Source organism: Salmo salar, chromosome 11 (assembly GCF_965601325.2).
Source record: "Salmo salar chromosome 11, fSalSal1, whole genome shotgun sequence".
Classification (NCBI taxonomy): Eukaryota; Metazoa; Chordata; class Actinopteri; order Salmoniformes; family Salmonidae; genus Salmo; species Salmo salar.
The window spans coordinates 52,436,777-52,450,000 of NC_138301.1; the positions used below are offsets into that span (position 1 = coordinate 52,436,777).

General features: G+C 45.5%; 1 protein-coding gene across 1 annotated transcript in view; it reads right to left on the reverse strand.

Annotated features, from left to right (window-relative positions):
- LOC106595801 (large neutral amino acids transporter small subunit 1) overlaps window positions 1-13,224 on the reverse strand; it is an 83,581-nt gene that overhangs the window by 58,125 nt on the left and 12,232 nt on the right. The gene's annotated exons all lie outside the window — the stretch shown is intronic.

Below are 13,224 nucleotides of genomic sequence, written 5' to 3' on the forward strand. Positions count from 1 at the left end.
TACAGCACCCGTTCACTATGTACTGAGGCGAGAGAGAGAGAGCAACATAGAGCACCGTCACTATGCACTGAGAGAGACAACATACAGCACCGTCACTGTGTACTGAGAGAGAGAGACAACATACAGCACCGTCATTATGTACTGAGAGAGAGAGACAACATACAGCACCGTCACTATGTACTGAGAGAGAGAGAGAGACAACATATAGCACCGTCACTATGCACTGAGAGAGAGAACGTACAGCACCGTCATTATGCACTGAGACAGACAACATACAGCACCGTCACTATGCACTGAGAGAGACAACATACAGCACCGTCACTATGCACTGAGAGAGACAACATACAAGCACCGTCACTATGCACAGAGAGACAACATACAGCACCGTCACTATGCACAGAGAGAAAGAACATACAGCACCGTCACTATGCACAGAGAGACAACATACAGTACCGTCACTATGCACTGAGAGAGACAACATACAGCACCATCACTATGTACTGAGAGAGAGAACATACAGCACCGTCACTATGTACTGAGAGAGACAACATACAGCACCGTCACTATGTACTGAGAGAGAGAACATACAGCACCGTCACTATGTACTGAGAGAGAGAACATACAGCACCGTTACTATGTACTGAGAGAGAGAGAACATACAGCACCGTCACTATGTACTGAGAGAGAGAGACAACATACAGCACCGTCACTATGTACTGAGAGAGAGAGACAACATACAGCACCGTCACTATGTACTGAGAGGGAGAACATACAGCACCGTCACTATGTACTGAGAGAGAGAGAGAACATACAGCACCGTCACTATGCACAGAGAGAGACAACATACAGCACCGTCACTATGCACTGAGAGAGAGAGACAACATACAGCACCGTCATTATGTACTGAGAGAGAGAGACAACATACAGCACCGTCACTATGCACAGAGAGAGACAACATACAGCACCGTCACTATGCACAGAGAGAAAGAGAGAACATACAGCACCGTCACTATGCACAGAGAGAGAACATACAGCACCGTCACTATGTACTGAGAGACAACATACAGCACCGTCACTATGCACTGAGAGAGGACAACATACAGCACCGTCACTATGCAGTGAGAGAGAGAGAACATACAGCACCATCACTATGTACTGAGAGAGAACATACAGCACCGTCACTATGTAGTGAGAGAGACAACATACAGCACCGTCACTATGCAAAGAGAGAGACAACATACAGCACCGTCATTATGCACAGAGAGAGACAACATACAGCACAGTCATTATGCACAGTCATTATGCACAGAGAGAGAGAGAACATACAGCACCGTCACTATGTACTGAGAGAGACAACATACAGCACCGTCACTATGCACTGAGAGAGACAACATACAGCACCGTCATTATGCACAGAGAGAGACAACATACAGCACTGTCACTATGTACTGAGAGAGACAACATACAGCACCGTCATTATGTGCTGAGAGAGACAAAATACAGCACCGTCATTATGCACAGAGAGAGAGAACATACAGCACCGTCATTATTTACTGAGAGAGACAAAATACAGCACCGTCATTATGCACAGAGAGAGAGAACATACAGCACCGTCACTATGCACAGAGAGAGAGAACATACAGCACCGTCACTATGCACAGAGAGACAACATACAGCACCGTCACTATGCTCAGAGAGACAACATACAGCACCGTCACTATGCACTGAGAGAGACAACATACAGCACCATCACTATGTACTGAGAGAGAGAACATACAGCACCGTCACTATGCACAGAGAGACAACATACAGCACCGTCACTATGCACTGAGAGAGACAACATACAGCACCATCACTATGTACTGAGAGAGAGAACATACAGCACCGTCATTATGCATAGAGAGAGAGACAACATACAGCACCGTCACTATGCACAGAGAGACAACATGCAGCACCGTCACTATGTACTGAGAGAGAGAGAGACAACATACAGCACCGTCACTATGTACTGAGAGAGAGAGACAACATACAGCACCGTCATTATGCACAGAGAGAGAGAACATACAGCACCGTCACTATGTACTGAGAGAGAGAGACAACATACAGCACCGTCACTATGCACTGAGAGAGACAACATACAGCACCGTCACTATGCACAGAGAGACAACATACAGCACCGTCACTATGCACTGAGAGAGAGAGAGACAACATACAGCACCGTCACTATATACTGAGAGAGAGAGACAACATACAGCACCGTCATTGTGTACTGAGAGAGAGAGACAACATACAGCACCGTCACTATGTACTGAGAGAGAGAGAGAGAGAGAGAGAGAGAGAGAGAGAGAGAGAGAGAGAGAGAGAGAGAGAGAGAGAGAACATACAGCACCGTCACTATGTACTGAGAGAGAGAGAGAGAGAGAGAGAGAGAGAGAGAGACAACATATAGCACCGTCACTATGCACTGAGAGAGAGAACATACAGCACCGTCATTATGTACTGAGAGAGACAACATACAGCACCGTCACTATGCACTGAGAGAGACAACATACAGCACCGTCACTGTGTACTGAGAGAGAGAGACAACATACAGCACCGTCACTATGTACTGAGAGAGAGAGAGAGACAACATATAGCACCGTCACTATGCACTGAGAGAGAGAACGTACAGCACCGTCATTATGCACTGAGAGAGACAACATACAGCACCGTCACTATGCACTGAGAGAGACAACATACAGCACCGTCACTATGCACTGAGAGAGACAACATACAGCACCGTCACTATGCACAGAGAGACAACTTACAGCACCGTCACTATGCACAGAGAGAAAGAACATACAGCACCGTCACTATGCACAGAGAGACAACATACAGTACCGTCACTATGCACTGAGAGAGACAACATACAGCACCATCACTATGTACTGAGAGAGAGAACATACAGCACCGTCACTATGTACTGAGAGAGACAACATACAGCACCGTCACTATGTACTGAGAGAGAGAACATACAGCACCGTCACTATGTACTGAGAGAGAGAGACAACATACAGCACCGTCACTATGTACTGAGAGGGAGAACATACAGCACCGTCACTATGTACTGAGAGAGAGAGAGACAACATACAGCACCGTCACTATGTACTGAGAGAGAGAGACAACATACAGCACCGTCACTATGTACTGAGAGGGAGAACATACAGCACCGTCACTATGTACTGAGAGAGAGAACATACAGCACCGTCACTATGCACAGAGAGAGACAACATACAGCACCGTCACTATGCACAGAGAGAGACAACATACAGCACCGTCACTATGCACTGAGAGAGAGAGACAACATACAGCACCGTCATTATGTACTGAGAGAGAGAGACAACATACAGCACCGTCACTATGCACAGAGAGAGACAACATACAGCACCGTCACTATGCACAGAGAGAAAGAGAGAACATACAGCACCGTCACTATGCACAGAGAGAGAACATACAGCACCGTCACTATGTACTGAGAGACAACATACAGCACCGTCACTATGCACTGAGAGAGACAACATACAGCACCGTCACTATGCAGTGACAGAGAGAGAACATACAGCACCATCACTATGTACTGAGAGAGAACATACAGCACCGTCACTATGCACTGAGAGAGACAACATACAGCACCGTCACTATGCACAGAGAGAGACAACATACAGCACAGTCATTATGCACAGTCATTATGCACAGAGAGAGAGACAACATACAGCACCGTCACTATGCACAGAGAGAGACAACATACAGCACCGTCACTATGCACAGAGAGAGAGAGAGAACATACAGCACCGTCACTATGCACAGAGAGAGAACATACAGCACCGTCACTATGTACTGAGAGACAACATACAGCACCGTCACTATGCACTGAGAGAGAGAGAACATACAGCACCGTCACTATGCACAGAGAGAGACAACATACAGCACCGTCACTATGCAGTGAGAGAGAGAGAACATACAGCACCATCACTATGTACTGAGAGAGAACATACAGCACCGTCACTATGTAGTGAGAGAGACAACATACAGCACCGTCACTATGCACTGAGAGAGACAACATACAGCACCGTCATTATGCACAGAGAGAGACAACATACAGCACAGTCATTATGCACAGTCATTATGCACAGAGAGAGAGAGAACATACAGCACCGTCACTATGTACTGAGAGAGACAACATACAGCACCGTCACTATGCACTGAGAGAGACAACATACAGCACCGTCATTATGCACAGAGAGAGACAACATACAGCACTGTCACTATGTACTGAGAGAGACAACATACAGCACCGTCATTATGTGCTGAGAGAGACAAAATACAGCACCGTCATTATGCACAGAGAGAGAGAACATACAGCACCGTCATTATTTACTGAGAGAGACAAAATACAGCACCGTCATTATGCACAGAGAGAGAGAACATACAGCACCGTCACTATGCACAGAGAGAGAGAACATACAGCACCGTCACTATGCACAGAGAGACAACATACAGCACCGTCACTATGCACAGAGAGACAACATACAGCACCGTCACTATGCACTGAGAGAGACAACATACAGCACCATCACTATGTACTGAGAGAGAGAACATACAGCACCGTCACTATGCACAGAGAGACAACATACAGCACCGTCACTATGCACTGAGAGAGACAACATACAGCACCATCACTATGTACTGAGAGAGAGAACATACAGCACCGTCATTATGCATAGAGAGACAACATACAGCACCGTCACTATGCACAGAGAGAGAGACAACATACAGCACCGTCACTATGCACAGAGAGACAACATGCAGCACCGTCACTATGTACTGAGAGAGACAACATACAGCACCGTCACTATGTACTGAGAGAGAGAGACAACATACAGCACCGTCATTATGCACAGAGAGAGAGAACATACAGCACCGTCACTATGTACTGAGAGAGAGAGACAACATACAGCACCGTCACTATGCACTGAGAGAGACAACATACAGCACCGTCACTATGCACAGAGAGACAACATACAGCACCGTCACTATGCACTGAGAGAGAGAGAGAGAGACAACATACAGCACCGTCACTATATACTGAGAGAGAGAGACAACATACAGCACCGTCATTGTGTACTGAGAGAGAGAGACAACATACAGCACCGTCATTGTGTACTGAGAGAGAGAGACAACATACAGCACCGTCACTATGTACAGAGAGGGAACATACAGCACCGTCACTATGTACTGAGAGAGAGAGACAACATACAGCACCGTCACTATGTACTGAGAGAGAGAGAGAGAGAGAGACAACATACAGCACCGTCACTATGTACTGAGAGAGAGAGAGAGAGAGAGAGAGAGAGAGAGACAACATATAGCACCGTCACTATGCACTGAGAGAGAGAACATACAGCACCGTCATTATGTACTGAGAGAGACAACATACAGCACCGTCACTATGCACTGAGAGAGACAACATACAGCACCGTCACTGTGTACTGAGAGAGAGAGACAACATACAGCACCGTCATTATGTACTGAGAGAGAGAGACAACATACAGCACCGTCACTATGTACTGAGAGAGAGAGAGAGACAACATATAGCACCGTCACTATGCACTGAGAGAGAGAACGTACAGCACCGTCATTATGCACTGAGAGAGACAACATACAGCACCGTCACTATGCACAGAGACAACATACAGCACCGTCACTATGCACAGAGAGAGAGAACATACAGCACCGTCACTATGCACAGAGAGACAACATACAGTACCGTCACTATGCACTGAGAGAGACAACATACAGCACCATCACTATGTACTGAGAGAGAGAACATACAGCACCGTCACTATGTACTGAGAGAGACAACATACAGCACCGTCACTATGTACTGAGAGAGACAACATACAACACGGTCACTATATACTGAGAGAGAGAGAACATACAGCACCGTCACTATACACTGAGAGAGACAACATACAGCACCGTCACTATGTACTGAGAGAGAGAACATACAGCACCGTCACTATGTACTGAGAGAGAGAGAACATACAGCCCCGTCACTATGTACTGAGAGAGAGAACATACAGCACCGTCACTATGTACTGAGAGAGAGAACATACAGCACCGTCACTATGTACTGAGAGAGAGAGACAACATACAGCACCGTCACTATGTACTGAGAGGGAGAACATACAGCACCGTCACTATGTACTGAGAGAGAGAGAACATACAGCACCGTCACTATGCACAGAGAGAGACAACATACAGCACCGTCACTATGCACAGAGAGAGACAACATACAGCACCGTCACTATGCACTGAGAGAGAGAGACAACATACAGCACCGTCATTATGTACTGAGAGAGAGAGACAACATACAGCACCGTCACTATGCACAGAGAGAGACAACATACAGCACCGTCACTATGCACAGAGAGAAAGAGAGAACATACAGCACCGTCACTATGCACAGAGAGAGAACATACAGCACCGTCACTACTTACTGAGAGACAACATACAGCACCGTCACTATGCACTGAGAGAGACAACATACAGCACCGTCACTATGCAGTGAGAGAGAGAGAACATACAGCACCATCACTATGTACTGAGAGAGAACATACAGCACCGTCACTATGCACTGAGAGAGACAACATACAGCACCGTCATTATGCACAGAGAGAGACAACATACAGCACAGTCATTATGCACAGTCATTATGCACAGAGAGAGAGAGAACATACAGCACCGTCACTATGTACTGAGAGAGACAACATACAGCACCGTCACTATGCACTGAGAGAGACAACATACAGCACCGTCATTATGCACAGAGAGAGACAACATACAGCACTGTCACTATGTACTGAGAGAGACAACATACAGCACCGTCATTATGCGCTGAGAGAGACAAAATACAGCACCGTCATTATGCACAGAGAGACAACATACAGCACCGTCACTATGCACTGAGAGAGACAACATACAGCACCATCACTATGTACTGAGAGAGAGAACATACAGCACCGTCATTATGCATAGAGAGAGACAACATACAGCACCGTCACTATGCACAGAGAGACAACATGCAGCACCGTCACTATGTACTGAGAGAGAGAGAGACAACATACAGCACCGTCACTATGTACTGAGAGAGAGAGACAACATACAGCACCGTCATTATGCACAGAGAGAGAGAACATACAGCACCGTCACTATGTACTGAGAGAGAGAGACAACATACAGCACCGTCACTATGCACTGAGAGAGACAACATACAGCACCGTCACTATGCACAGAGAGACAACATGCAGCACCGTCACTATGTACTGAGAGAGAGAGAGACAACATACAGCACCGTCACTATGTACTGAGAGAGAGAGACAACATACAGCACCGTCACTATGTACTGAGAGAGAGAGACAACATACAGCACCGTCACTATGCACTGAGAGAGACAACATACAGCACCGTCACTATGCACAGAGAGACAACATACAGCACCGTCACTATGCACTGAGAGAGAGAGAGAGACAACATACAGCACCGTCACTATATACTGAGAGAGAGAGACAACATACAGCACCGTCATTGTGTACTGAGAGAGAGAGACAACATACAGCACCGTCACTATGTACTGAGAGAGAGAGAGAGAGAGAGAGAGAGAGAGAGACAACATACAGCACCGTCACTATGTACTGAGAGAGAGAGAGAGAGAGAGACAACATATAGCACCGTCACTATGCACTGAGAGAGAGAACATACAGCACCGTCATTATGTACTGAGAGAGACAACATACAGCACCGTCACTATGCACTGAGAGAGACAACATACAGCACCGTCACTGTGTACTGAGAGAGAGAGACAACATACAGCACCGTCATTATGTACTGAGAGAGAGAGACAACATACAGCACCGTCACTATGTACTGAGAGAGAGAGAGAGACAACATATAGCACCGTCACTATGCACTGAGAGAGAGAACGTACAGCACCGTCATTATGCACTGAGAGAGACAACATACAGCACCGTCACTATGCACTGAGAGAGACAACATACAGCACCGTCACTATGCACAGAGAGACAACATACAGCACCGTCACTATGCACAGAGAGAGAGAACATACAGCACCGTCACTATGCACAGAGAGACAACATACAGTACCGTCACTATGCACTGAGAGAGACAACATACAGCACCATCACTATGTACTGAGAGAGAGAACATACAGCACCGTCACTATGTACTGAGAGAGACAACATACAGCACCGTCACTATGTACTGAGAGAGACAACATACAACACGGTCACTATATACTGAGAGAGAGAGAACATACAGCACCGTCATTATGCACTGAGAGAGACAACATACAGCACCGTCACTATGTACTGAGAGAGAGAACATACAGCACCGTCACTATGTACTGAGAGAGAGAGAACATACAGCACCGTCACTATGTACTGAGAGAGAGAGACAACATACAGCACCGTCACTATGTACTGAGAGGGAGAACATACAGCACCGTCACTATGTACTGAGAGAGAGAGAACATACAGCACCGTCACTATGCACAGAGAGAGACAACATACAGCACCGTCACTATGCACTGAGAGAGAGAGACAACATACAGCACCGTCATTATGTACTGAGAGAGAGAGACAACATACAGCACCGTCACTATGTACTGAGAGAGAGAGACAACATACAGCACCGTCACTATGCACAGAGAGAGACAACATACAGCACCGTCACTATGCACAGAGAGAGAGAACATACAGCACCGTCACTATGCACAGAGAGAGAACATACAGCACCGTCACTATGCACTGAGAGAGAGAGAACATACAGCACCGTCACTATGCAGTGAGAGAGAGAGAACATACAGCACCATCACTATGTACTGAGAGAGAACATACAGCACCGTCACTATGTAGTGAGAGAGACAACATACAGCACCGTCACTATGCAAAGAGAGAGACAACATACAGCACCGTCATTATGCACAGAGAGAGACAACATACAGCACAGTCATTATGCACAGTCATTATGCACAGAGAGAGAGAGAACATACAGCACCGTCACTATGTACTGAGAGAGACAACATACAGCACCGTCACTATGCACTGAGAGAGACAACATACAGCACCGTCATTATGCACAGAGAGAGACAACATACAGCACTGTCACTATGTACTGAGAGAGACAACATACAGCACCGTCATTATGTGCTGAGAGAGACAAAATACAGCACCGTCATTATGCACAGAGAGAGAGAACATACAGCACCGTCATTATTTACTGAGAGAGACAAAATACAGCACCGTCATTATGCACAGAGAGAGAGAACATACAGCACCGTCACTATGCACAGAGAGACAACATACAGCACCGTCACTATGCACAGAGAGACAACATACAGCACCGTCACTATGCACTGACAGAGACAACATACAGCACCATCACTATGTACTGAGAGAGAGAACATACAGCACCGTCACTATGCACAGAGAGAGTAAACATACAGCACCGTCACTATGCACTGAGAGAGAGAAAGATGTTATGAGAATTATGTTCTCACTGTTCATAAACTGAACTTCAATTAAAATACTCAGTCTGCAACTCAGAGTTTGTAAGATTCCGGTTAAATGACACAGACAGAGTCCCAGCTTACAATAGTCAAAAATGTTTATTCACGAGGCGCTCTGAAGTCATTTGTACAAAAACATCTATTATATACCAGGCTCCTTATTTACGCACTGTAACAAGCATCGGTGAAGGGGGACCAAAACGCAGGGGTAAAGTGCTCATCCTCTTATTATTAAAGAAAACACTTAATCAATACAAAACAAACAACAAAAACAGTCCAGTAAGGTGCATTGACTATACTAGAAACCAACTACCCACAAAAACCCTGTGGGAAAAGACTACCTAAGTATGGCTCCCAATCAGAGACAACGATAGACAGCTGTCCCTGATTGAGAACCATACCCGGCCAAAACAAAGAAATACACAAAACATAGAAAAGGGTACATAGAATGCCCACCCTAGTCACACCCTGGCCTAACCAAAATAGAGAACAAAACCCTCTCTATGGCCAGGGCGTGACACACACACACATACACACGAACATTAAGGAGAGTTAGTTATCTTCTTCCTCAGAACTCTCAACACTGTAGATCATTACCCAGCCGACAGTTTCATTCCTCTGAGATTAGGGAAACCTTGAGAGGTACTCTCTCTCATACAGTGAGGGAAAAAAGTATTTGATCCCCTGCTGATTTTGTACGTTTGCCCAGTGACAAAGAAATGATCAGTCTATAAATTTAATGGTAGGTTTATTTGAACAGTGAGAGACAGAATAAACAAAAAAATCCAGAAGAACGCATGTCAAAAATGTTATAAATTGATCTGCATTTTAATGAGAGAAATAAGTATTTGACCCCCTCTCAATCAGAAAGATTTCTGGCTCTCAGGTGTCTTTTATACAGGTAATGAGCTGAGATTAGGAGCACACTCTTAAAGGGTGTGCTCCTAATCTCACCTTGTTACCTGTATAAAAGACCCCTGTCCACAGAAGCAATCAATCAATCAGATTCCAAACTCTCCACCATGGCCAAGACCAAAGAGCTCTCCAAGGATGTCAGGGACAAGATTGTAGACCTACACAAGGCTGGAATGGGCTACAAGACCATCGCCAAGCAGCTTGGTGAGAAGGTGACAACAGTTGGTGCGATTATTCGCAAATGGAAGAAACACAAAAGAACTGTCAATCTCCCTCGGCCTGGGGCTCCATGCAAGATCTCACCTCGTGGAGTTGCAATGATCATGAGAACGGTGAGGAATCAGCCCAGAACTACACAGGAGGATCTTGTCAATGATCTCAAGGCAGCTGGGACCATAGTCACCAAGAAAACAATTGGTAACACACTACGCCGTGAAGGACTGAAATCCTGCAGCGCCCGCAAGGTCCCCCTGCTCAAGAAAGCACATATACATGCCCGTCTGAAGTTTGCCAATGAACATCTGAATGATTCAGAGGACAACTGGGTGAAAGTGTTGTGGTCAGATGAGACCAAAATGGAGCTCTTTGGCATCAACTCAACTCGCCGTGTTTGGAGGAGGAGGAATGCTGCCTATGACCCCAAGAACACCATCCCCACCGTCAAACATGGAGGTGGAAACATTATGCTTTGGGGGTGTTTTTCTTCTAAGGGGACAGGACAACTTCACCGCATCAAAGGGACGCCGTCATGTACCGTCAAATCTTGGGTGAGAACCTTCTTCCCTCAGCCAGGGCATTGAAAATGGGTCGTGGATGGGTATTCCAGCATGACAATGACCCAAAACACACGGCCAAGGGAACAAAGGAGTGGCTCAAGAAGAAGCACATTAAGGTCCTGGAGTGGCCTAGCCAGTCTCCAGACCTTAATCCCATAGAAAATCTGTGGAGGGAGCTAAAGGTTCGAGTTGCCAAACGTCAGCCTTGAAACCTTAATGACTTGGAGAAGATCTGCAAAGAGGAGTGGGACAAAATCCCTCCTGAGATGTGTGCAAACCTGGTGGCCAACTACAAGAAATGTCTGAACTCTATGATTGCCAACAAGGTTTTTGCCACCAAGTACTAAGTCATGTTTTGCAGAGGGGTCAAATACTTATTTCCCTCATTAAAATACAAATCAATTTATAATATTTTTGACATGCGTTTTTTCTAGATTTTTTTGTTGTTATTTTGTCTCTTTCTGTTCAAATAAACGTACTATTAAAATTATAGACTGATCATTTCTTTGTCAGTGGGCAAATGTACAAAACCAGCAGGGGATCAAATACTTTTTTCCCTCACGGTATCATAAACCCTCAGAGTTCAAGCTAGGGCAGGTCAACCACAGTTTAACGGTTCTTGGTGTTTACTTAAACACACACACTAACATTCCTCTCTTCCCCACCCAACCTAGTTTGATTTATGCTTAACATTTTAGTTACTCATTATACAGGCTACATAAACCATATCACTAATAATTAGGTTTCAGGGAAGAATTATTTAATCATTATCTTTAAACATAGAAATGCTTCTATCAAGAGAACATACAGCACCGTCACTATGCACTGAGAGAGAGAGACAACATACAGCACCGTCACTATGCACCGAGAGAGACAACATACAGCACCGTCACTATGCACTGAGAGAGAGAGACAACATACAGCACCGTCACTATGCACTGAGAGAGAGAGACAACATACAGCACCGTCACTATGCACTGAGAGAGAGAGACAACATACAGCACCGTCACTATGCACTGAGAGAGACAACATACAGCACCGTCATTATGTACTGAGAGAGAGAGAACATACAGCACCGTCACTATGCACTGAGAGAGAGAGAACATACAGCACCGTCATTATGTACTGAGAGAGACAACATACAGCACCGTCACTATGTACTGAGAGAGACAACATACAGCACCGTCACTATGCACTGAGAGAGACAACATACAGCACCGTCACTATGTACTGAGAGAGAGAGAGAACATACAGCACCATCACTATGTACTGAGAGAGAGGCAACATACAGCACCGTCATTATGTACTGAGAGAGACAACATACAGCACCGTCATTATGTACAGAGAGAGACAACATACAGCACCGTCATTAAGTACAGAGAGAGAGAGAGAGAACATACAGCACCGTCACTATGCACTGAGAGAGACAACATACAGCACCGTCACTATGCACTGAGAGAGACAACATACAGCACCGTCACTATGCACTGAGAGAGACAACATACAGCACCGTCACTATGCACTGAGAGAGACAACATACAGCACCGTCACTATGCACTGAGAGAGAGAAAACATACCATCTTCTTAGTCCTTTAGTACTTCCTGTTTGATTTTACCACTTTCATTTGATGGTTTCCTGGAAAGTGTTACGGTTTTAAATAAAGACTGATTTGATTTAGCAGCCACAGACACACTAACGTGGGATAGTTATAGACCAAGGTCAAACACTGATTCACACAACAGGAGTCAAACACTGATACACACAACAGGAGTCAAACACTGATACACACAACAGGAGTCAAACACTGATACACACAACAGGAGTCAAACACAGATACACACAACAGGAGTCAAACACAGATACACACAACAGGAGTCAAACACAGATTCACACAACAGGAGTCAAAC